The sequence below is a fragment of the Callorhinus ursinus genome, unplaced genomic scaffold (assembly GCF_003265705.2).
Source record: "Callorhinus ursinus isolate GAN/ISIS: 27379988/994484 unplaced genomic scaffold, GSC_fseal_2.0 scaffold2, whole genome shotgun sequence".
NCBI lineage: Eukaryota > Metazoa > Chordata > Mammalia > Carnivora > Otariidae > Callorhinus > Callorhinus ursinus.
In genome coordinates, this window is record NW_027397064.1 from 25393264 (window position 1) to 25418728 (window position 25465).

At 37.9% G+C, this 25465-nt stretch overlaps 1 protein-coding gene across 20 annotated transcripts in view; it reads right to left on the reverse strand.

Moving 5' to 3' along the window:
• Nucleotides 1-25465, reverse strand: part of MAP2 (microtubule associated protein 2) — a 280936-nt gene that overhangs the window by 93415 nt on the left and 162056 nt on the right. For 17 of the 20 annotated variants that reach the window (XM_073879237.1, XM_073879241.1, XM_073879238.1 and 14 more), the window contains one exon: nt 13111-13188. The exons of the other annotated variants lie outside the window; for them this stretch is intronic. The gene's annotated coding sequence lies outside the window, so the exon portion shown is untranslated. The remainder of the gene's footprint in view (nt 1-13110; nt 13189-25465) is intronic. 20 annotated transcript variants of the gene reach the window in all.

Sequence of the window (25465 nt, forward strand, 5' to 3'; positions counted from 1 at the left end):
AGGACATAGCAGGTGCTATGTGAATATAAACCTTCTGAGTCATATGTATTTAAAAAGAAAAAAATGGAAGAATACAAAATATTTGCATTACATGCATTCTAAAGTATATTAACCATCTATATTCATGGAGAGCCCCACATCTAGTTAATATTAATTTTCTTCTAAAGAAAAGTAAACTATAAGTCATATAAGAAGTGTGAGTCCTACACAGAAGATCAATTTCTCCTTTCTTTTTTTTTTTTCCTTTCTCTTGGATTTCAGGCAGCCCATGTGCTATGTTGTGCTATGCCACTGCTATAGCTGTGATGGTGACTTGGGGGGACTCTATGTTGAAAATAGCCTTGTTTGCTCCATCAGTTGAGCTGGGTCTCATCATTTGGAATTCCCTCCTAACTCAGGTCTGACCCAACTGTCTTCATATACTGTTTGACTTCTCTCTCTGAGCAGACATACCTTTGTGTACCCTGGAGTGAACTCTAGAAATCAGGTCAATCTTTATGGCTTGTTATTTGTATTCTGCCCAACTTCTGGAGTGATATGAAGTGACATAAATTCGCTAAATCCTCCAGGACTGAAATGTATGTATTTGTCTATGTTTATGAGAAGGTAAAAGATGGATCTGGAAAAAATACTCAAGTCAACAAATATCCACAATGATAAATTTTTCTAAAAAGACAATATATTCCAGTTTTATATGTGAAGGTCTTAATGTAGGCACACATGTGGCAATATTATATGGTGGGCCCATAGGTAAAACATTTTGGTATAAAAATTGACTTATCATGGGCAAGTCAGGCAAATAGCAGACTTAACATTGGCCAAGAGCAAATAAAAACATGATTTGAAATGTAAAAAATGTTAAATTCATTTTAAAATGAAACACATTTCTAGGAAAATCACAAAATTTTTGAAATACATTAAATTTTTAATATTTTAATTGTGCTTACTTTTAATTTAAATCCAATACATTTTTAACGTGATAAAGGATAGGAACTTTATGTTTTTTTTAATGGCAGTAGGAGGAGAGAGATGGGGACAGATAGGGCTGTGGAGAAATCTCTGGACAGGCTAGCGGTGTTACTGGTGGTAACATCTCTGAAAAAGAAAAGGTCACTATGGACTGCTCCTCACCTTCCTGGGTTTCCAGATGAACTGAGGCAAGAAGAGCATGACAGCAGTAAATCTGCTTCATTTAGGTAGGTTCTGTCCGAGCTTTCCTTTGGCACTTTGTAATTTTTAGATTTTTGATATATAAGTCCAAGAAGTCACCTGAATATTTTTATAGAAGCAATGAATAGGAACATCCGGAGAATCTTCCTGTCTCTGCCAGTGTTAATCTCTGAAACTATTTTTTGAAATTCTTTTCAATCCCATGCTGAAGAACTTGGGCACCAGAAGTAAATATATAGACTAAGAAATGGCTTCTCAACAACGGAAAAGCATATGGACTATTTCTACATGGTCTTTTTAAAGGCTGTATATCAAGTCTTTGGTTCAAAACAAAGAAAAAAATCACAAAATCTACTTAAGGTTTCTCAAAATGTTTAAACATTGATAAGTAAAATGAAAAATGTTTTTCTTATGATTTATGAAAGCCTATAAAGAATGTGATGTACTATTATCAAAGAGAAATGTTAAGATATAGCTTCAGATTAGAGAGGGTGGGCATAAGACTTTTACAGCATGGCTCATAGATCTCCATTTGGCCAAACCAAGTACTAGTAGACCACTCATCTACACTTAGGGCCAGTTCATTCTATCTATCTATCTATCTATCTATCTATCTATCTATCTATCTATCTAAAATATTTATTTGAGAGAGAGAGAGAAAGAGAATCTCAAGCAGACTGCCCACTGAGCACAGAGCCTGACATGGGACTTGACAAGGGGCTTGATCTCATGACCTTGAGATTATGACCTGAGCCAAAAGCAAGAGCTGGATGCTTAACTGACTGAGCCATCCAGGTACGCTGAGGGCCAGTTCTCTTGATCCTAGATGAGACTATTGAAAAATGTGTGACAGAAATAGATGGAAAAAGCAATATTTTTACCCAACAAAGTATGGGACCAAAAGATTTGCTTCTTTGACTTTTTCAAAATTTTTTTTTTTTTTTTTTAGCTAAAATAGGAGGTTAATCAAAGAGAGGAAATTCTCCAAATTTAAGTTAGGAATTTCAGAGTTGAGCTATGTAAAAAATGTGAACTCAAGATGGAATCAAGAAACTCAGTGATATAAAAATGTTCTAGATAACCGCTTTTCTCCAAGAAAATGGCTATAAACAATCATTCTTTACTATGACATGAGATCCGTATTTCCAGTGGACATTTTGGCTGAGAATTTCTAAGTAGCAAGATTTAATTTCATCTTTTTTTAACCTTTTTCTCTCTTTGTTTTAACTGAAAAAATAAATTAGAATTAAATATTACAACTAAAACTATATCCCATGTCTGGCTTTTTAATCTGAGACAAAAGGAAACAAACATTTCAGTTAAACATAAATATTTTCTTGGTAAACTCAGGATAATAGAAATTATGAGACAAAGTCACATCTCCTTTGAGAAACCATAGCCCTGAAATGTAAAGGAAACCAACATTTCTTAGGAAAGAATAAAATCTTTCAGGAATACTTTACAAATAAGACAGAGACTACCTCCCTCATCCTTATCTACAAGAAAATAAAAAGTGAGGGCAAGTACCTTAAGCATGGGCCATAAAAGAGAGAAATATGAGATCAGAAAATTTTCTCCTCTGATGGTGAAATTTAACAATATGTATTGAACACCTATTATGTCATAGGCATGGTTCTAGATGCTGAGGATATGCAAATACTATCAAGACTCACTTTTGGTCTTCAGGAGCCACTGATAGAAACTACATGTTTTTAGGTGACAATACGATATATGCTTTAATATAGGTATAAAAGGAGTTTTTAGGTGACAATACGATATATGCTTTAATAGAGGTATAAAAGGAGTTAATGGAAGTTACTAAGAAATCAGAAATCAGAAATCAGAAATTCATGGGAGGCTTCAGAATGACAAACTTGCTTTCAATGTTATATTCATGGTGGCAAGGGCATAATTCTACACACAAAAACAACAATGCAGAGATGTGCAGAGATGTGGTGAGAGAGCTGGAAATGTGCTGGAAAACAAGGATGTTTGAGGATGCCAGAAACAAGGGTAGTAGAAGATGCTGCCAAGAGAGGCAAGCATCTAGATGATGAGATACCCTGCTTGTCAGGCTGTGCAGTATAACTTGTATTGTTATTAATGGCACACCACTGAGAAACTTTGAACATATGCTGATAAAATGAGTCAGAGAAAGGGTGGCAGAAAGTTATGATCAGAAAGAGGAAAAGTAGATAGATGGTCAATAATGCAATAATTAATGAGTGAGCAATTAAGAGTTTGAATGAAGGTAGCAGTGGAATTGGAGATGGGGGAAGATACAAGATATTTATATTGACACATGGGGGGGTCTCAAAATGCCACAGGTCATACAAAATTCCTATCCTCTTGAAAGTCACATTTTAATGAGGTGATTGTACAGTAACTCAAACCCTAATTAAAATATAAAATGTTATATTTCATATAAGAATATTAACTTTATTTTCATGCTAAATTACTAAATTTAATATATTTAATCTAAAATTGAACATGAGAAGAAGACAGTAAGGCAAGAGGAAGGCACTATTTTCGATAGGATGGTCAGAGAAGCATCTCCGAGGAGGTGAAGTCCAAGAAAATGCAAACGCTGCTCAGGGTGCTTTTTAAAACAAAGTTTCCTTTAGAATTCTTAGGTTCCAAGAACAAGACCAACTTTGATTGTAAACACATGCTGAAAAGGACTACAAGAAGTAAAAACAAGAAGGTGTACACACTGCTTCCCAGTGGCAAGAACTTTCTAGTATCACAGCAGTCTGTTCTGGAAAAAGGTCTTTTTGATTGTTTTGGTCCTTTGCTTTTTATTCAGGATTGATTACGACCAGATTTTTCCTAGAGCTCTGTTCACAATGGTTTTAAATGACTCAAGCTTTGGCACCCCCTCACTAAAGTATTTGCTTTAGTGAATTCTAAATTTCTCTTACAGAGTCTGCAACTGTCTCACACTCAAATTGCCTTCTGCAGTAATTACTGAGCACATGGTACAAGTGGAGTCCTTGACATTCATTAAAAAAAAAAAAGTGCAGGGGGTGGGTGAGAAGGGAAAAAGAGTAAAAAAAAAATTTATCGCAAGAAATTAGCAGGTTTAAGTAAATCATTCTACTTCTCAGGAAAAAAGATCTGACAGAGACACGGAAGGAATCAGCCTCCGGGTTCCGCCATGTTGGATTTTTGTTCATCATTTCCCATTCTTCCCACACAGGCTGAAACCTCAGACTACCTTTCTTTCTACGCTTGTAGAAAAGGCCAGTTTTATTAGGGTTTCTTCATTTTTAACTGCTCTCTGATGCCATGAGAACCTGATTAAATTGCTACCTATTCTCAAAGGGGAAAAGGAGTTTTAACCTTCCAGGGAAAACCAGTGATCATACCTTTACTGCAATGTAGTATTTTCACACACCCAACCATTCCATAGTCACAGGAAACTGAAACTCCACGACAGAATTGTTTAGCAGACAAGTTGATTTTATAGAATATTTAGCTGATAAAATGGCTTTTATGCAACACTGTGGCACAATATTCCACTCATAAAAAAATAGATGCACTGCTACCCTTCATATAAATAGCAATATTTACTCCAAATAAATACATGGAACAAATACAAAATATACTATGAGGCTTATACATGATTATTTGTGAGTTCATCAAAACATAAAAATTCTTTAAAAATTTTTGCAAAAGTACAAACTGTGGGTTTTTCCCCCTCAATATTTTACCTTTACTCATTATTTTTCTTTAAAAGGGAACATCCTTCTTTGGTTCAAAATGAGTTTTGACTATCCCAATCATGTCTTTTTATAATGAATTTTAGAAATTCATTAAAGTACAAGCACTTATTTTGTTCCCCAATGAAGCTTTCTTCATCTATTAATTAATCAACTGATTCACTTAACAAGAAGTTATTGAAAAGGACGCCTGGGTGGCTCAGTCGGTTAAACGTCTGCCTTCGGCTCAGGTCATAATCCCAGGGTCCCAGGACCGAGTCCCACATCGGGCTCTTAGCTCAGTGGGGAGTCTGCTCCTCCCTCTGACCCTCCCTCCTCTTGTGCTCTCTCTCTCTCAAATAAATAAACAAAATCTTAAAAAAAAAAAAAGAAGTTATTGAAAAAAACTAAGCGGTTTTGGGCACTATGCTTTTTTTGCCATTATATAATGCTTATTTCTATAGGGAAGGTTTAAAAAATATCTTATTTGTGTAGTACTGTAAAAATTAACTTTGATAAACTGATATATCAAATACATTTACTATTTTAACATGGTACTGAGATTATGATTCACAGTTTTGTTTCTATGGTATGATTGGCATCTATTCTCACCAGGGTTTGAGTTATTTGATCCAAATGTTCAAACATATTATACTGGCGACAGATTTTACTTTGGTATCACAGAGACTGCTAGCAGTTCATCAGAATCTCTTTCTTCTTTTTCCTGAGCACACAGCAGGAGTATATTTCTTATCTAATCTTACAGTTAGGTGTGGTCATATGATTTAGCTCTAACCAATGGAAGTTTGGCTCTTCTAGAACTCCCATGTGCTCCTCCTTGGTCTTTGCCCCCCTACCAGCTGGATGGAGACAATGACAAAGTAAAATCATGAATGGAAAGATCCCATTGTCTGAAAGGAATCCCACAAATCTCTATCCCTGATTGACTATGGGAAGGATAGACAGGCTCCCAACCTAAACACCGAGGCAGAACTGTTAAGTGAGCAAGAAATAAAGTGATAATACATTTCTGCATCTATTTGTTTTAGCAGTTAGATCCATCCTAACTAATATACTTGGTTTGAAGAAATGTATGATGAGATTAGAAAAAAAAAAAAGGATGATACCAATAGAAGTCATACAGTTAAATGAGACTCCATTTATGGCCTACACTGCAAATCCTGGCAGCAACTAGGACAACTTGTGGGTGTTGGAATGGGGGAAGCTGGTAGGCAAACCTGAGCAAGGAGCATTTCCTGCTCTTCCGCAATCACCCTCTTAATGGCCCTCCACTTTCTGATGTGGATGAGCAGAGAGGGACCAGCCTTTCCCTCGGTCCTCTTGTAACATCTGTCTCGTGGCCAAGGTGGAGACAGAATTTGCAGTCACTTTCAGAGAATCTTAGGACAGTCTCATGTTTGCGAAGGACAAAGTGGAAGGTCTGACTTTCCTGAAGATGGTAGAAGATAGAAGCGTTGACACATCCTCTACTTTGGTCTCCTCAGGCTTTTCATCCTTCCTCACTGGCTTCACACTTCCTTAGAGGGATAGGTGGCCCCCGTTTTTGTTAATATTAATCTTTTTGTCTTTTAACATAGCTTTTCCTGCCTCCTCCAAAGCTTTGTTTCCTAACTTGTCTCCTTGGGGACTCACGGTGTTCACTTTCTCCTCTCTTTACTTTCTGACTATAAACCTACTGTTGTTAGCAGCAGTCATACACACAAAAGAAATGACAATAAAGCAACCACTGCCACCTTAAAACCCATTTTGTAAATCTGCTACCTCGGGCTACAACCCATATCTTTTCCCCCTCCTTGATCTTTCATTTATGGGCCACATTCTCTTCCAATCATTATTTACTCATTATTCATTATTGTTATTAGCTATTAATAACAGTTGATTAAAATATTATTTTGTTTCAAATCTGATGACATGGTCCCGGAAGCACAAATATGGCAAAGACAAAACTTTTGCTTTTGAGGACTTCTCAGCGTTGGGGAGAAAGCCAGAGATGGAAATAATTACACACCAAGATGATTTTTTTCTGTAGTTTTTTTTTAAGATTTTATTTATTTATTTGAGAGACAATGTGAGGGACAGCATGCACAGAGTGAGAGGAAGAGAGAGAAGCAGACTCCCTGCTGAGCCTGGGACCCTGAGATAATGTCCTGAGCTGAAGGCAGACGCTTAACCAACAAAGCCCCCTAGGTGTTCCCTTTTCTGGAGTTTAGATACACTTAAAAGGTCTATGGAAGCCCCTTCTCCCCCAAAAGCACACTTAATATCATTTTGGGGGGGTTGGAGAAGGAATGACATATGGATTGAAAACACATAGCTTTTCTACGTCAGACAAGGGGACAATGGGTATTCAGGCAAGACTTGCAGAAATAACAAAGACAAGAGCAACGTGAGAAAAACATGGCTTACCAAGAGAAATAAGTAAGTTAAAGAAGAAACAAGTTTCTGCGGTGGTTAGAACGAAGGAAAGGTGACTGAGTAGGACAGAGAAATTAGATTGTCTAGAAATGGCTGCTTGGAGCCCAGTTTTGAAGGGTCTTTACTGAGTTGGATACTTTATATTATAGGAAATTTTTAAGTAGGAAAAGAAATGATCTGATGTATATGAAAAAAAGTCACGTGGTGCCAGCATGCAGGAGAGGCAGGTTGTAAAAGTGTCAGGAAAAGGGCAACTCATCAAAGGGCACCAAAAGGCTCAGGGAAAGGTACTGGAGGCCAGGCAGAGGGAATAAGGGTGTCCAGGCTTGGATTATGAGGTACCTTGGTAACCACATCATTTTCCTTCCTCTGTTTAAGCAAAAAAGTAGATTCCATTGGCTTCAACTCCTTTCCCAAATTGACGGAGATAAGGCTACTGCAACTGATTGTCAAGAATTTTCAGAAGGCAAATATCCAACAAGATTTGACTCTTAAGACCTTCCACAGGAAGTTTCCTTTAAATGACTTACACTCATGGCCAGCAAAAGAACTAAATGCATAATAACCATTCTTTAGAGTCTAAGCATTAGAAAAAGTGCTCATCAGCACCAAATTGCTGTCTTTTCCCATCTCCATTTGGCCAAACTGTTAAAAGGCAAGACTTACTAATAGCACCCCCCTGACAAGAACTAGAGCCTTTTGCAGCAGGTGGTGCCCACCTCTGCCTACAGAATTGCAGCCCAAACAATCTGCTTGGAATTGCCGAGGAATCAGTAGAATGTGCTTATGAGTCAGCCTGTTAAGTAGGAGGACTGTTATTGTTATTTTAACTCCTGCCACAGTATGTGGGCAATTCTCCTTTTTTCTGTCTCTAGTTAACCATGAAACGTCTTTCTTTAAAACCTCACCCCTGGAATAGGTTTTTGCTCAGTAAGAAGCAGAACAATTTGGGGTCTGAGTATAACGGCCAGCTGATACTACAGATGAGAAGAGGCTTTCATAAAGGAAACATCAGATAGCCTCATTTACCAATAGAGTTTATTTTTAGAATGTTTAATCTGCCTTTAAAATTACTCACACAGAGAGAGGGCCATGGGCCAGAGCTGAGTGCTGATGAGATAGTAATCAGCCTGTCAAGGTACTTATTTTCAGAGAGGATGGTGAAAATACCAGGTTTTCTTTCTCTTTTCCCTAACTGTTGAGGGTATTGTGGTCTGACTGTTTGTCTTTCTCTTGCCAAGTGTTCTCAACAATATAAACACTCATCAAGTGCTGCTCTAAGGAATATTGTAAAAATAAAAAGTCAGCCTATTTTACAGAAAATTGTCTTAAGGGCTAAAATTCACCCATCAATGAGTGATGAAAAGATATACATCTGTTCTGAGGATAAAGCAAAATTTAAGCAATATCGGGTTGTAGCAAGTCTTTTTGTTTTTTAAGGATTTATTTATTTATCGTGAGTGGAGGGAGGGGCAGAGGGAGAGAAAGAGAATCTTCAAGCAGACCCCCTGTTGAGCACAGAGCCTGAGGTGGGGCTAGATCTCAGGACCCCTAGGTCATTGACCTGAGCTGAAATCAAGAGTTGGACGTAACTGATAGAGCCACCCAGGCACCCCAGGCTGTAGCAAGTCTTGATATTGTTCTTTAGATAAAAGATGGCATGTAATTATAAAATAAGTATTTTCTGCTCTTAAAATGGGTTTCTCATTTCTACCCAGCTGATTTGTGCTTGATTTGTCTTTGTAGTTTTGGTACTATAAATTAAGATTCAAGATTATATATCAATAGAATTAAGTTTTTTTTAAAGATTCTATTTATTCATTTGAGACAGAGATACAGAGAGAGAGAGTATGAGCAGGGGGAGAGGCAGAAACGGGCTCCCTGCTGAGCCAGGAGCCCGATGCGGGGCTCGATCCCAGGACCCTGGGATCATGACCTGAGCCGAAGGCAGACGTTTAACCATCTGAGCCACCCAGGCACCCTAGTAGAATACAGTTTTATCATAATGCTATAAAATCATGTGTCAAGATCATGCATGAAACCTCCTCAGCATTCCAGAAGCAATTGACTCTATTAAGACAAACTGAAAGAACCCTTAAAAGGGCATACAACCATCACTGATGTTCATTAAAGACATCGTGTGTATTCCACAGTAACCCTTGCGTACCTATTCAGTCCTTTAGCAAGTGAGGGTCCACCAAGATGGAGACACTGTTCTAGACACAGCTCAGAATGTCACACAGTCTCTGTCCTCAGTTGGGGGGAAATGATGTTGAGAGGATGTCAGGGAGGTAAAAGATGTCAGCTTGTATAGCACCTTGCTGGCAACAGTAAGAGTCTAGGATTTATTCTGAATATTATGGGCAGCCATTGGTAGATTTTGAAAAAAGGAGTCATACCAATTGATTAAGATTTATAGAAGATCACATTCTGTGAACAACAGACTATAGGAGAGCGAGACTAGGCGCAGGAGGCTACTGCAGTGGTCAAGATGAGAGTGGACTCCGATGACACAAGTAGAGATAATGAGATGTGATCACATCTGGACAGGAGCCAGCTTGGTCCTGTTATTATCTGCTATGAGGCTTAAGGGGGTAAAAAAAAAATACTTCTAATGGGAGTAGAGGCTGAAAATCAACCAATTGTCAGGGTTGTTCATCTCATTGTAGTGTTTACATGGGGCTTTTGTGTCGAAGAGATGTTATTACATGAAGTAGTAAGACTCTTAAACTTCAGATACATATATCAAGCTCTACATTTAGAATTACATGTATTAGGTTTGAAATATTCACTTCTAAATTTATAGAAAAATTAGTAATAACAGCAAATGACTACAAAGATTATGTCATTTACAAAGCATCTTTACTCCTATTATCCCATTCAGGTTAATCTAATTGGCATGGTTAGGTGACCAGAAAGGTAATTCCTTGGTAAACAATGTTAGGATAGCATAGCAAGAGAGAGATAGCTAATTAAATAGTCACTTTCATGGGATTACTCAAGGGATCTTTGCCATTTGCAAACAACCTGTTTTCTCTCTCTGGATTAATGTTGTGTCTTCCTTGCTTTTCTTTTTTTCTTTTCTTTCTTTTTCATTCTTTTTTAAAAATTTACTTTAAAAGAGAGAAAGAACAAGTGAGAGAGAATGACTGAGAGAGAGTAAGCTTGAGCAGGGGGGAGCGGCAGGCAGAGGGAGAGGGGGAAGCAGGCTCCCCGCGGTGCTCAGTCCCAGGACCCGGGGATCATGACCTGAGCCGAAGGCAAATGCTTAACTGACTGAGCCATCCAAGCGCCCCTCTTCCTTGCTTTTCTAAGATCAGTCCCTTTAAGTCACATAAAAGGATCCCAGTAAATATTAGTGGAATAAATGAAACTGCTATTTCTTTTTTTTTTTAAGATTTTATTTATTTATTCATGAGAGACAGAGGAGGAGAGAGAGAGAGAGACGCAGAGGGAGAAGCAGGCTCCCAAGGAGCAGGGAGCCCCATGCGGGACTCGATCCCAGGACCCTGGGATCATGACCTGGGCCGAAGGCAGACACTTAACCATCTGAGCCACCCAGGCGCCCGAAACTGCTATTTCTGTGTCAGATAGGTTAGGTAGGTTTTCTCGATTCTTTTTCTTGTAGACAGTATAGTTTTGGAATTCAAGAGAAATGAGTTTGAATCTAGCTCTGCAATCACGATATGATCTTGATTAAGTTGCCTGACATAAATGGACCTCAGTTTCCCCATCTGAAAATATGCACTGCACTTTTGACCTGGGAGGCTTACACAGTCTTGCATTTCTCAGATATGCCCACCAAAGGCTAGTTTATCCCTACTTTCTTCCCCAACTGAGCCAGAGGAGTCATCGACTCCCTTAAGAAAATAAGCTATAAAAGATTCTATGTCTATAAATCTTAATAATGCATATTGATATTTCTTTTACCTTAAAGAAATGCTAGAATTAACTATAATTTTAGAGAAAATTAGAGAAAATCCTTTTTCTTTAAGTTTCCCTCATGATTTCTGAAGGAAATATGAGCAACCAACATGGGCCAAATGAGAGTGTTTTTAAGTATCTTAAATTTCGAAGGCAGTATTTTACATTGCATTTGGGAATAGTTAGCATTTCATCCATGGGTAAATAAAACAGATTTCATTATTGTATTATGGCAAAAGCAGTTTAAAAAAACCACAAGTCCCATTAGTTAGCAAGATCCTTATAGCTAGTAAAGGAAATACTTTTCTAATAGGAAAAAAACTAAGCATAAACAGAATTGGTATAGTATCACATATTAAGAACTTTGGATTTTTATACACAAATGACAAAGATGTCTTGAAAGCCATGGTTAAACCATTTTAGCATTAAATCTTCAAAATGTTAAAAGTTATTTGGATGCAGTAATTAATAATACTAAGCACCAGATGACTGAAACATTACAGTGAGTCAACTTTATGACAAAGTGAGTCAACCAGATCTTCATGTATCAATATGGCTGCATCTCTAAATATAATGTTGGGTGAAGGCAAAAGAATGTCTATAGCATGGTACCATTTATATAAACTTTTAAAATGTGAATAAATATATGGCATGTTGTTTCACACACACCATTAAAATATTAGAACACACATAGGAAGGCTATATCATCTTCAGGATTGTGATACCTTTCAGAAAGGAAAAGGAGCAAGATGAACTTTTCTTCTCTCTGTGATGATTTAGTTTGTCAGAAAAGATCTGAACAAAGTTTAATATCAGCACTTGTTTAATCCATGCGGCTGATGCTTTGGTATTTATTGTAATATTTTCTATATATTTCTTTGAAAATTTTGTTAAGTTTCTAGCTTAAAAATAAGGTGATAAATAATAAAAACAGTAAAGCATATATTGCTGTGGCCAATTTAAGATTGGATATTCAGTTCTTCTAATAAAAAGAATTAAATTAAAATACATTCTTCATTTCATAGGATAAAAAGTCATTCATTTGTATTCTTTCTGTCCTATTATTCTGCTTTAACATAGGGATTTTGAGTTTAAAGAAGGATATAAAATAAAAGAAAAAGTTCTTTCTGCTTGTAAACTGTGCCAAAGTATATACATTCCTTTATTTACTCATGCAACAGTTGTACAGTAACAAGTACAAACACAAAATAAATATTGCCTGCCATGACTCTTTTGGTACATCCATTATGTTTTTTTTTTCTTCCAGAAATTTGGACAGAACTAATTCAAAACATAGGAGAATCTGAAAGCTAGGCATTTCTATGACAACATGACGTTATTCTCATAATAATAGCTGGGGCCGGTGTTCTCCCAGTGCCTTCTGCTCTCAGACCTACGTGTAAAACCTTGGCTGAACTCCTTACATCTACTTGCTTCCTCTCTCTGCCTCAAACCCCTAATCTGTATAATGGGGATGATCCGAGTATTTCCTCCCAGAGTTCTTGTAAGGATACAGGGGTTAGTTACGTAAAGTAAGTCATGCAAGTCATATCTGGCACATAGTAAGTGTTGAGAAAATACTGCTGGTGTTTTTGCCCACAGCAGGAGAAACACGTTTAGTTCAGTTCTCATTTCATAGTTTTCAGTTCTCATTAAAAGAGTGAAAAAGATCTTTTCACTGTTTTACTATTAAATCATTCAAAACATTATGAAGTGCTATTTTATAATCCTAAATCTATTAGCTATAGAATTCATATATATTTCTCCCTTATCAAAACAAATTGATATTTATTTCATAAAGATTTTTTAAAAATGTGGTCGACAGTTATTTTTCACAATTGTGGATAACTCTTTTATTGTAGAGAGGACAGGGTCTTACCTATTCAAGGAAGTAGTAAAATGGCAAAATTCGTTATGTTGTATTCTCAAAGGGTTAATAATATGTTGTGGCTTCTTTCTGTTAAAAAAAAGAATTTAGGAAATTAATCATTTAATCTGTGATCCATATAAATCTATTACATCATGTAGATAATACCAAATTCAAATCATGGCTTTCTCTTTTTCTATTGGGTAACTATGAGGCCATGAGATGAATTTCATGATGGTTCTCTATAGTCATACACTGAGCATTTACAACCAGCAAAGTGCTCTTTCAGGTGTTTGGAATAGAGAAATGAAAATGTTAACAGTTGCATACTTTTTCTCACTTTTTAGCTTTACTCTAGTGAAGCTTCGTAAGTATTATAGCCAAGGAAAAATAAAATTTTAAATTGTTTAAATTGTTTTCAGCTAATAAATAGCAGGCAATTGTATTCTCTCACAAGAGAATATATTCATCCTGGTAAATTGTTAATTATCTCTCTCAAGGACTGGGCCTCTAGCCCAGTCACATAGATTTCCTCCAGCACAGGATGGAGAGGAATTTTTTAACAACTAATTAAATTTTCCCCATAGTGTACTAAACTTACTTTGACATTCAGAATCCTAAAAGTCATTCTGGATTAGTAGTTCTGCTTACAAATTTCACTAGAACAATACAGGATACTTCTTATTGAAGTGGTATCTAGAAATAAACCCACTTACTAGAAGGCACTAGGTTTGCTTTGTACCTCTTCAGCCACTCAGGTGGAATCATCTTCAACACATAAGTGATTTGTCCTTACATGCCAGGACAGAGCTGAGGCCCAGTTTGAAATCTTGCTCTCTTACAACAGGTATCTAAATCTATGCATCTCTATGCGTTATCACCAGGGCTTGTGTGATTTCACACCTGGTAGAGTGGATGGACCCATCATACATCCTCAAGGAAGATATCGCTCTCCAAGTAAAGGGCCTTAAGACTGAAATTTTGATAGCTATTAATTCTTCTTCAAGATCCAATAGGAAAATGCAAACATGGAAAGACAAGAAGCAGTTGGCTCATTTCTTCTCTATCACCCTTCAAAAGAACAATGTGTATAGGGATATGAATAGACAGGGTTTGATTCCAACGTAACAAATATTGACTGGGCCAGGTCCTGTATTAAGTGCTTTTACATGTAATAGTTCACTTAATCTGTGAGCGTTCACACAGAATATGTAGCAGCAAACAAGTCTATTAATGGATATTAAAGTTAGAAAGGCTTAACATTAAAAAAAAAAAGAAAAGAAAAAAGAAAATGCTGCAGGCGGGAAGGAACACAATAGAATTCTCCAATCCCTCACATAATTTGACAGTTATTTTAGGAAAAAAAGTTTGCACTGCCCACACGTCTGAACACAGCTCTTTCCCCCGCCCCCCAGCTTTAGTTAGGCTCAGTGGTTCTCAAATTTGGAATATATATAACATTATTATACAGAGTTCTATACACAATAACTTCAGACTACTGAAAGAATTTTTAAGGGTAGCTTTGGTTAGAAGGTTGATTTTAGAGCAAAAATAGAATGGTAGAGCAGCTCTGCACCTTGCTCAGATCAAAAAAGTCGATCTGAATTTATTTTCCTTAAATTCCTTAATATGCATGTTTTACACTTCATCTTCATGATTTTGAAGTACATGTCCGTGTATGTGTCTAAGTATGCAAGTACACATGTATGCATGCATCTTTTACCCTAGTAAAAATGAAAAAAAAAAAAAAGAAGAAAGAATTGCATAGAACAAGTGTCAGCAAACTGTGGTCCATGGACCAGATCGGGCCTGCCGTCTGTTTTCCTCAGTTCAGTGTTGTTGGCACATGGCCACGTTCATTCAGTTCTTTGTTGTCCGTGTCTGCTTCTGTGTGCTTCAAAGTCAAGGAGCTGTGACAGACGCTGTATGGCCTTTCATGTATTTCTACGTGACCCAAACGTTTACTATTTGGCCCTTTACAAAAAAACATTTGCTCACACCTGTTATCAAAGAACATGTTCATCATTCCAGTAATACTAAAAGCAATATTAAAAAAACTAATATCCTGTCTTTTATAGTCTTTCCACATATTAACTCAATAGTTAAATGTCAATGAAAGTGAAATTCCAGCCCTGAACACTTAAAAGCTAATTTCATTCCAACAGAATTGGGAAATTATTGGCCAAAGAATGAGATGATTATGAGAAAATGGTGGTACTCAGTCATAAAAATAATGCCCCATTTACCCATCATCGTGACGTTTGTGTTTTTTTGTTTGTTATAAAATTAAAATGGCTATGCTTTTTTCTAGACTTTATTTTATGAGAAAGAGATAAATGCCATCTGGGATTTGTTTTTTTAAAAGCAACTTAGGGCCTATTCCATGAGGCACATAAAATTGGATAGTCATTTTAAATGAACACACTGCAGGTAGAAGTGATTATTTTTATTCCAGATCAAAAAGATTAAATTACTTTAACACAGTTTTTGTTAAGAATATGATTTGACACAGTCTTAGTATTTGATACCTTATATAGAGTGGCTGTGACATCCCTAAGATAATATTAGCAAACACTGATGCAGCATTTATTATGCACCAGACAGTGTTCCAAGTACTTCACATATATTCATTCACTTATTCCTCACTCTCACCCTCTAAGACAGTAACTATTATTTTCACCACTAAAACATGAGAAAGCTGAGGCCAACAGACTTTAAGTGCCTAGCATCTCATAGCCAGAAAGTGGACAAACCTCTCAACCATATGCCAACTCTTTTTTTTTTAAGATTTTATTTATTTATTTATTTATTTGAGAGAGAGAGCGTGAGAGCGCAAGCTTGAACACAGGTACGCTAGAGCTGGGGGGCGGGGCGGGTAGGACAGACAATGGGGGTAGGAGAAGCACAAGTCGACTCCACCCGGAGCCTACAGCCCAACATGGTGCTCAATCCCATGACTCTGGGGTCATGCCCTGAGCCGAAATCAAGAATAGGACACTTAGCCGACTGAGCCACTCAGACACCCCTATGCTACCTCTTTATAAACCCTGAGAACTGGTGTTAGGTCTCAACTCCGGCTAAAGACAATTTCAAACATAAAGGCTTTGGGACTCCTTGAGAAGTGGTATCTCACCAATGGCGACTTTCAGTTTACTAGAAATACCTACTGAGCACATATTTTATTCAGTGTATTCAGCTTTTTGACCAAATTGAAATGTACTCAACTACTGTTCTGTCTCCGTTCTCTACTCCATTATTCCTATCAGGCTTGCTTATGCCACTTTCCAGAACCTCTTAGAGTTGGGTGTGAAATGTTGAGATCATGACTGGCAACACCCAACAACATTAATTTGGTTAAGAACTATATTTAAGGGCTAGCCTAATAGAGAATAGGGAGAGATGCCAATAGAGAACATTGGCATCACAAAATAAGTTGAGTAAATCATTTAATGAGGAACTCAAGATAGATACTTGTTCGGCTATCGAAAAAATTAGCTTTTATCAGTTGATAGCCCAGGTAAATAGATGTGCAAACAATGCACTTAGTCTGCATATAATACGTATCTGGCTGTTGACATATTTATGTGCAAGTTATATGACACCCCTAGCACTGAAGTTAGATTGATAAGTTCATGCAGACTTAGAATTTCAGGAAGAAAATATTGCCAAGGTGTGGTTTTCTCGAGTGATGTAAGAACCCATGTTTCATTAAGCAATAAAGTCAAGATAAAATCTTCCCTGGGTTGTTAGACCAGGATATACTACTCATTAACCTTTGAAACATATTCTAGTTTAAGTATCACTTCGCTATTTTTCATCTTTTGATAGACTTTGTCAGATAAGTGAAACATCGAGATGCTTGAAGTTGCTGGAATCCTGAATAGCATTTCTGAAGGCTAACCTTGACCTCACTGGCTATCATTAGCCTACTCAGCTCTCAAATAAAGAATAGTAACATTGTTCTCTACCTCCTCTGCCGATCTGCTCTATGTGATTTTGAACAGTTTATGTAATTCAGTGCACTTGTGCATGATAACAAGATTTCAACTATTGAGGACATTCAGAATTGCCAGTACTGTTGGGAAAAGATCCACTAACCAAGCAGTCTTTAAACAGGAGAGCAGTTGCCAACATAAAATCATTTAGTCTAACAGGCTACTAAACCATTTCTATTCCCTAATACATTTAGAAGCAGCTCATTATCACTACTTATTTGTAAGTAGCCAAAAGTTACAGTGAACCAAAATGATACTTGGACAGATGAGAGAAATATCTTCCTTTCTTGGGGCTTTTGCCAAATTCCTTTTTGGAGAACACTATGCTTCTTGCTAAGGAACATACTTCAAAATATATGAATTAAGGACAGTTAACAAAAGCCCTAGTCAAAACATATGGGCTCCAGTTGACAAGAGAATCTAGGTAAGGGAGACAGTAAGAATTTTCCCCTTTGATTCCCAAACCTGATACTCCAGGCTATTGCTGAGGACTAGCAGACTGGGTTAAGCCGGCTTAGTAGAAATTAGCTAGTCTTGTCCAAAGCACCTCAACCTGATTCAAGGCCATAAAAATGGGATACAAATAGGTGAAAGGATAAAGGACTGGATTAGCCAAAAGAGCCAAACTTAAGTCTCAGAGACGTTGCACAATAAAGGTTTCTATCCTGCTCATACAAATCCTGGTGTGAGTAGGATAACGTTCCAGGCCAACTCTCTCCCACGATCTGAATATTCTTCTGTGGCTCAACTCATGGCCTCCAAGATTACAGTAGCAGGGAGGAAGACATGAGAGGGCTGCACACCAGCTCTTAAATGCTCTAATACAGAAGTGACACACATTACTTCCTCTTACCACTCACTGGACTGAACTAACCATGATGGTTCTGCCTCAGTAAGGGGTTGGGAAACACGGAGGATAAACGGAGCTCTGGTGGGGCACCTGGCTGGCTCAGTCGGTAGAGCATGAAACTCTTGATCTTGGGGTTGTGAGTTCGAGCCCCACATTGGGCGTAGACATTACTTTAAAAAATAAATAAACATGTGGAGATCTGGTGAGTGGTAAATATCTCCATCACGAGAGTGAAAGATGCATGATGAAACAGTAGCTCTGTTAGGGTTGAGTTTAGATTCCTTCTTGGTTGCAAAGGTTGAAAAGAGATGCTCAGTGATATTAGTGAAAAACGTATTCTGCTAAATTGTTAACATATGCTGACTCTGATGGAATATAAATAAATATTTTATTTTATAAATAAAATATAAGAGGCACTGCAAAGTAGAGAACCTTGGGCAGCGACAGGGCACATGTGCCAGTGTTTCCACTTATTTCTATCTTATACTGCTGCTTTCTGCTGAGGATCAGAATATATCTGAAGAACTAACACTTCTTTGCTTGACAGAAAGCCATCTGTTCATTTGTTTCTAATTTTCATACAAACACTACCCATTTTTAAAATGGTAGAATAAGTCAGTGCAGATCTGCAGGTTCACGTGGTATGAGGAAAAAGAATGGGGGAGGGGTACCAAGGACACAACAGGTGGCCACAAAGGTGACCTGGCTAGAAGTCCTCCTAGTGATGTCACTTTCATGTTCAAACCTCTTCTGCCAACATGATAAAAACCAAATTTCCTAGGCCTGGCCTCTAGGGCTTCTACACCATGACTATGCTCAACTGATTCAACTTTATCTTCAACTTTCTACCCTCACAGAACCTCCAGTTCCTTTATAGACCTGTGAATTTCCCTTTTCATTCCAGTTTCATATTTTTCTTCTCTCCTACAAAGTCCTCTTCTTTCTCCTTTTCTTCTCTTGCTCTCTCCCACATCCCCCCTCCCACCTCTCCCTCCTCTAGGTTTGTCAACTCCTCCTTGAACTGGAGCGCTGTTCTCTAGAAGTCTCCCCAGCCACTTCCAGGTGTATGGTTCTTCTTTTTATCACCTATTTGGCATTCATATGAATTACCTTGTGTTGTTAACAAACCTTACTGGAATTGAAACAAATTCCTACCCCCATCCTTTTTCTGCTTTATTTCAATCCTAGAAGCCATTCATTTTTCTCAAATATATGAATTCCTTTAGTCATAGTATTCTGAATTCAAAATGAATTCAAATGAAAAACAAAAAATATTAAACCATGTCAGAGAGAGTATACAATGCACTTCAAATAAGGCAACCATATTATCAAATTGTCTCAAGAGGTATTAGCAGTTTACACTCCTACCACTGTCTATTTCCCTATGCCATCAGCAATACTGTGTGTTTTTTATCTGTTTAATGTCTGCTCCACTCCACTCCACTCCAACAAATCTGTAAGCTCTAGAAGGGCAGGGGCCATTTTCTTTTATATTTACTACCACATTCCCCGTCTAGTGGCAAGTACTTGCTCAATAACTATTTATCAAAGGGATGAAAAATTGAGGTACGTGCTGCAAAAAAATAGAAATGTTGATCCTTTAATTTTGTATACATGAACTCCTTTGTTCCAAGCAATGAAATTTCCTTCTCTACCTGGCTTCCCTGTTTCCCTGATTTGAAAGTGGGTGGTTAGCAAAGGTTGAATGAGTGAATAAAAACAAGGATGATAACAGTTTATTTTCCTAACCATTCTGACTAGAAAAAAAATAACACAAACTTTGGATATGGATGCTGGGTCGGAACACTGGCCTATCTCCTACCAGCTGTGGAACACTGGGCAGACCCTTCTAAGTTTTTGGATCCTTAGTTTCATCATCAATAAAATGGAAATTATTAATGAGATTTCCCTTACAGAGTTGCTGCAAGAATTAAATAAAATCATTTGCAGAAAGTGCTTTGACAATGGTGGAAAATTGTGAGGTCTCAATATCAGTCTTCGAATGGTATTTCCTGTGAAGAGACTATATATTCACTTGCCAATACGTGGTTTCTTAGCTTCAACTTTTCTCTTTAGTTTTGCTTAGCAGCCAAATGCCTTTTGTAAGTTCTTAGGACACAGAGTGTCTTTGAGAAGGATTGTTCCAGAGAAAGAAAGCATCTCATTTACTAATAGCCCCAAGGTCACCTGCTGGGAGCCATCTGTCAACCTGCAGGAGCACAGAGAGATTTCCTGGGGAAGAAGAGGGGGCATTTGGTTGAACCTGGGTGCCAGAGCACCGGGCTATTTCTGAGGCCATTGTGAACAAATTCCAGCTGTGGTCTAAAAAAGTCAGAATTCAGCTGAGTGATGAAGTTCTTTGCCTGAGCTTCTGCACTCTCTGAGGGCGACATCCTGACTGCTGGAGAATTTGAAAAGGCATGTATTTAGAAAAGGGGCCTCCACCAGAGAGGAAAATCCATGCTGCTGAATGTTATCTGACAGGAAAGATGAAACTCTGGCAAATCTACTTTTAGCCCAAAGTCCTAAGAGCTCCAGAAGCAGAGGGATTTCACCAACGCACTGAAGTCTTGGGGAAGCATTTATAATTAAGGGTGATCTCCAGCTGATTCAGGTCCTTCATCTTTTGCTGCATATTGTTCAAGAGGCAATGTGTGATAACTTAATTAGCATAGTGGGTACTAAGTTGGCACCCATCCCTCCCTGTTCTATAATGCTAATTTGAAATCACTTCTTTCCTTCCTAAGTTATTTTCTTAACAGTGGCGGCCAACATTTTATTACTAAGGAAATTTCCAGTAATGACCCATTTTAAAAAGTGAGGATTTCTTAATTGAGTGAGAATATTACTTACTGGGTGAAAAAATACATCAAAATAAAAGCTCCCCTTAACATATTCCTGAATCCACTATGTTAGCACTCCCAGGTGCTCCAGAAATTCTATTAACAATATTCACGCATGCATGATACAATAATTCTCCCATCAGCAATCGTAGAAATATTAAAACACACAGGGATACATCATTAAGATTTCGCCAAACAAAAGGGGAGGGCTTTGCACAGAGATGCTGGTAACAAAAGAGTTTACCTCACTATAAATAGGAGCCAAAGGAGGAGGCAGATCGTCCGCTGGGGAACTCTTTAAAATGTTTTTCCCCTCCTCTATTATTCTGTCAGAGGCCATGCAATTCCTCTACTTTGTGCTCTTTTCAGAAGGGTGTTCTATTATTATGCTTTATTTAATTGGCTTAGATTTAAGTAAACAGACAGCACTGAGAAGAAGGGCAGTTGGAATGGAGGAAGGAGGCGTACAGAAATCAACACAGGAGGAGGGGCTCAGAAAGACGGGGACTGCGGGCTGTAGAGCCGGACTCCAGAGAACCCCAAGCACAGCCTGCTCCAGAAAGGCTTTTATTGAAAGCTCCTAGTGGCCGCTTAACGTCTACAATCAAGCCACATGGGTCTGATTTATATAAAAACATATGAAAATAAGATTAAAGTCTAAAGCTTAAAAAAAACCCAGCAAGTGAACCAATGAGGTCGCAAATATTCCGGCTGCTCTAATTACTGTATTTCCAAAGGAAATGTGAGGGCTGTTGCCACCTTGCTAGGGTTCTCCTGGGCTCTCCTGGGACTACATCAGCCACTTTGGGCATTGGTAGGCACAAAGGTTTGCTTCAGGGGTAGGGTTTCACCTTCTCACTCTGAGGATGGTTCTTAGAGCTCCTGTAGAGCCAAAGAGGAGTCAACAGTCTTTAAGCAAAATTATTGAAAGTTTAAAAATGTGTTATCTTTTAAAATTGTGGTTCCCACCAATTACAACGGAAAAGTCTTAGAGTCGTCTAATTCCACGGGCAGGACTCTGCCCGACTCCCACTAACCGCCCCCATCTCTGCAGGATCTTCCCAGGGACTGGGAAGGCCAACCCCCCCCCCCCCCCCGTGAGTGCCCCCTGCACCTGGCCACCTGCCTTACCTCACCTTACACAAAGGCTTCAACTTTAAGGATTTCAGAAGTAGCTTCTCTGTGAAGGAATACAAGTCCCACGGCAGAGTGGTTTTGTTTCGTTTATTTATAATTTCACTTTTTTTCCATCTCCTAGCCATCTTATTTTTTAATGTCATGCCAAACTGAAAGTCATTTAGCTAAAAGAACTCTCATGCAGCTAAAGAAAAGGGGGGTGAGGGGAAACAGTCAAAAAGGAGGCTGGAAGCCATTTGTGACTTCCTCTCTGCCTCACGTTTTGGGTGGCTCTATCTAGTTAGTGTGGACTGAATGTTTTCTCCATGCACAGAAAGTCGGCTTCAACCTCCTCAGCTGCTATCCCTGGTTCTTTGGAGATCTGGTGACCACAGGGGGAATTAGACCCTGATATAATAGAAGGTAATCTTATCAATTGCTTCCAGAAATTCACTGTAAGCCATTACAGTAGAGCATAGACATGAAAGGGTGAGGACACATTAGATCCTGATATAACTTTAAAATAACACAAAAATCTGGAACTCAGATTTCCATTACATTGTTTGGAAGAATCACGTGTGATACCATAGTTTGACCAAAAGATAAGGACCTGTATCTGTCAGAAGAACATTATAAGCTTCTCTGTCCTTAAATAAGATTCCCTTTGAAATTTGTTCTGAGATGAAGTTTTTGTGCCTTAAAGGGATCTGTGTAAATGTGGGAAACAAAGGCAGAAGAAAAAATTATTAAATTTCCTTACTACCTACAGCCCATTGACAAGTCCTTGAAACAGGCAGAACGACATTCCTCTAGGAGCTTAGCTGCCTCAATGTTACTTTGCTAAGGGCAAAAGGCCATCCTAGCCTGACCTCCAGGATCCTGTAGGTCTCCTTTAAGATATAAAAATTCCTTTGGAAACTTCCTTTATCTCTACCCCCCAAGATACATGTTGGCAGTCATCCCCCAAGCATATGACCCACTGATATACATCTGAAGGGTCTCATGACTCAGGTTTTATTAGACAGTAATAAATGACCTTCTCCTAACAATAGTTAGCCCTCTCAAGGTCATGGAAACCTTGCTTCCAAACTTCCATAGAGACTTAAAGCTGTCCCTAACCCCCTCCCAACTTGAAAGTATATAATGGGCCGCTCCTCATGACCCCGGTGCAGCTCTTTCTGCCCACCCCACCCCCTGTCCTGTCCCTGGGCTTTAATAAAACCATCTTTTTGTACCAAAGACATCTCAAGAATTCTTCCTTGGCCATTGGCTTCAAACCCTAACGTTTTTCCTACATTACATGCACTATCACAAAAGACATCTACCATTCATTTCTCACCATGTTCTTGCATATCATATTATTAGGTTGCATTACCTATAACAGCCTCTGAAATTTCGGTGTAAATAGAAAGGTCTATTTAATAGTTCTCTCAATCATCTAACAAATTACTTGCTAAAGCTGCCGACTGAATAGCAAAGTCAGTTTCCAGCAGGGACCAAAAGGAATAGCCTTTATGCCATTATATGACAGGTAACCTAACTCCGTCAGAGCAGATCCAGGGCAATTTCTGGCTTCCAGTTTTCCAGACACTTGGTTTTAAGTATTCTACAAACCAACAGCCATTTCTCTTAAATAATTCAACAATTAAAATCCTTTTCCTGAAAAAGAAATAACCTGTGAAGATCTTTAAAAAGAAACCATTGTTACGGTAAAAGTGACATTAAATTTCTTAATCTGTTGACTTCATTACTGAAATGCAAACATATTTTTAAATGATAACTAATTTGTTTTTAGTCACTCTCAAAATTGTGAGAATTTATTATATTTATGATTTTGACAAAGAGGTTTGAACTCTTTTCAAGTAAATGACTATAAAATAGACATGATCGTCAGTTTTTTTAAATTGAATAATTTCATTATTAGTGCCTAACAAAGGTGTTGACTGAGATGAAGCATAATTAAGCCTACACATATCACAGAACCATCTCTCACAGCAAAAATCTTATAAAAGCTCATATTTTAGGGATGCCTGGGTGGCTTAGTTGATTAAGCATCTGCCTTCGGCTCGGGTCATGATCTCAGGGTCCTGGGAGCAGGGAGTCTTCTTCTCCCTCAGCATCCCCCCAACTCATGCTCTCTCTCTCTCAAATAAATAAATAAAATCTTAAAAAAAAGCTCATATTTTAAAGAAGCCCAACAGACAGTCTTCCAGCTCCTTTATCCAGTTACACGGAACTTTTTTCCCTTTCTTTTTTGGTAGTGATACATACTAGTAGAATTTAGGGTCACTTTGTATGATAGAATATTTGGCTTTCCTTTATATTTTCTGCTTATTAAATTGTAACAACTGGAAGCAATTTTCTCATATTCACACTATTCCTGCCTGTAAAGTGTTACATCTGGAAGCTTCTTTTAGAAATATGACAGGCAGTTGCGCTCAGCAAGAGAGGCTCATGTGTTATACTTTGTTCATTATAAATCTGTAACTTAGTTGATGACGGTGGATTTCAGTGGATGATGACCGGGGCTGTTAGACTCACACATGACTCCATTCACTTTCTTTTTTCTGGATATCTCTTGCAGTGGGTCACTGGTATATAAGAGGCGGCTTGACAGAATGGAGAGAAAAGCTTCAGAGCCAGTCAGACCTCTATGTAGCAAGTTATTTAATTTCATCAGGCATAATTTCTTCCTCTATAAATTGTAAATAGTAATATCTACTTTCCTGGAGAATGATTTTAAGCACTAGGGATAGATAGGTTAGGGAAAGCTTCTTGCATGGGGTCTGATGTATATGCACTGATACATGGTAGTGGTATTACACTACAGCTCAATGAATTGGGTAGGACTGGTTTGTCAAAACACTGAACAGAGAGTGTTGCTATTCATCATATTTTATAGCACTTTCAACATGGTTGGACATCACAATCACCAGGGATCCTAAAGATTCGGAGTCCTGGGTTTCTGTTCCCAGAGGTCCGGAGTGAGTGCAGAAATCGACATCCCTCACAAGTATTCAGTATGATCTCTAAGAGGGTGATCTGGGGATCCCAATTTGAGAAATAACTGCTATATAATATAGAACGAATCTTATTAGCATAATTATGATTTTTTTGACTGTGACTAGATATCAATTAAAAAAAAAGGAGGATGTGGTTTTGGTGATATAAGCTTAGTAATAGCTGTTCATTTAAATGTTTGCTAGTTTTTGTTGTTTTTAATTGTATGGGCTTAGTCTTCTATTAGTGATACAAAGTAATCCCAAATATTTTTCTTGGTAATTTATGGGTTGTTTCTCTTCTCAAAAAATCTGGTTTTTAGCTTTTTGTGTGTGATAGACTCTTTATAAAATTTAATGAAAGCTTTGGATCTACGCCCATGTAGGCATGACCTTTATTTATACAAAAGCTTCCTGTGTCCCATTCATATACTGCCTGAGAGCCAACAGACCTCAAGTTAAAAGCAGTTGGGCTAAAGAATTAGATATTAACCGTTTGCAGTTTAGAGAACTATTTCTGTACTCTTGAGATCTTACAGGTCTAAAACATGGTTATTGTGCAAT